The sequence below is a fragment of the Austrofundulus limnaeus genome, unplaced genomic scaffold (genome assembly GCF_001266775.1).
Source record: "Austrofundulus limnaeus strain Quisiro unplaced genomic scaffold, Austrofundulus_limnaeus-1.0 Scaffold473, whole genome shotgun sequence".
NCBI classification, from domain to species: Eukaryota; Metazoa; Chordata; class Actinopteri; order Cyprinodontiformes; family Rivulidae; genus Austrofundulus; species Austrofundulus limnaeus.
The window spans coordinates 183,417-184,772 of NW_013952875.1; positions in this window are offsets into that span (position 1 = coordinate 183,417).

Below are 1,356 nucleotides of genomic sequence, written 5' to 3' on the forward strand. Positions count from 1 at the left end.
CTAAATATTTAGTTTATAAACTATATTTATAAATGTATGAATCATATGGTGAAAACTGACTTTGAAAAATAAATCTGTTCTTTTTTTCTTATAAAAGGCTAAATAAAACAAAAATATTGGTGGTAATTTTTGACTGTGACTTTACAAACGGCACCCCATATTCACGCTCCTGTGAGTTTGTGCTGCCTTTGCGAAACCGAATCTGCTCCCGGGACAGTAAAATGCCAGATGATCTGATGTATGTTGTCCAAAAGTAGRTTGTCTCACACTAAAAGGAGCTGCAATTAATCACATGGGTGGCTCCGACTTTTTCCATAAATAACATCCCACTTCCATGATAGTGAGAACACAAACAGCTAAACACAGTAAATTACACCACCTTACACACCGCTTTGTCTTTAGCAGCTGGTGGCAATAAGTTTAATATCTAGAGATGGCTTCAAACTGATGAGCATAAATCTAAGAAGCTGATTGGACAGTGGTTTGTTCCAACTCYTGCTACAAAAGAAGCATCTGATCCATGAAATGAAGCCACAGGCAGGAAGAATCCTCCAACAGGCTGAAATCGCAGCACAGAGCATCAGAGTCATCTGCGCCTGCAGAGCTGGGCTGCAGCACTAATCTGGGACAGTGTGTGCATGTTCAATCTGCTGTCACCAGACTGGATGTGTTGATTTTCCAACTTTAGTCAAAAGCTGAAGCTTAGTTTGTCCAGTGAGATGCATCACTGCTGTGTGAGTCTTTGAAACACCTGAAAGGATGAAGCTTYCAAACATTCTGATTTATTTCTGAAAAATAAATAGATTATCGGAAATTCATAGTGTTTCAATGCTGACGTGTCTACCGATCATCTCCAGCAGGGCTTTAAGCACACATGAGCTGACACACAGACAGATCAAATAGTGTGAGCAGCTGAAGTGGGTTCTCTCCGGTGGGACGGGTTGATTTAAGTCATCCTGCTTAGCTGGTGATATCTGGAGGAGCCACACAAACCCAGCGAAAACCTAAAACCTAACACTGCAGACTCATCTGGGAGGAGGGATTTCTACCGTCTAAAAATATATCATGGATTCAGCAGGTTTCCCAACTGGTTGAGTCTGGCTTTGTTAAGTTTTTAATCATGTAAGTGCTGAATCATTTATGCTGTTTTATTTATAAAGTATTTTTTCAGTCTTTTCATTCCTGCCTTCTTTGTCCTACTTAAGGGAATCTTAGATTGATAAGTTCAACTCATTCAGGAGATGAGAGATATGATTTTAAGTTTTTGTACATTATATATATATTTTTTTTCTTCCCTTCTCACCCTCCGCGGGTGGTCTCTTTCATCCTCTGAGCTCGGGTCCTCTACCAGAGGCC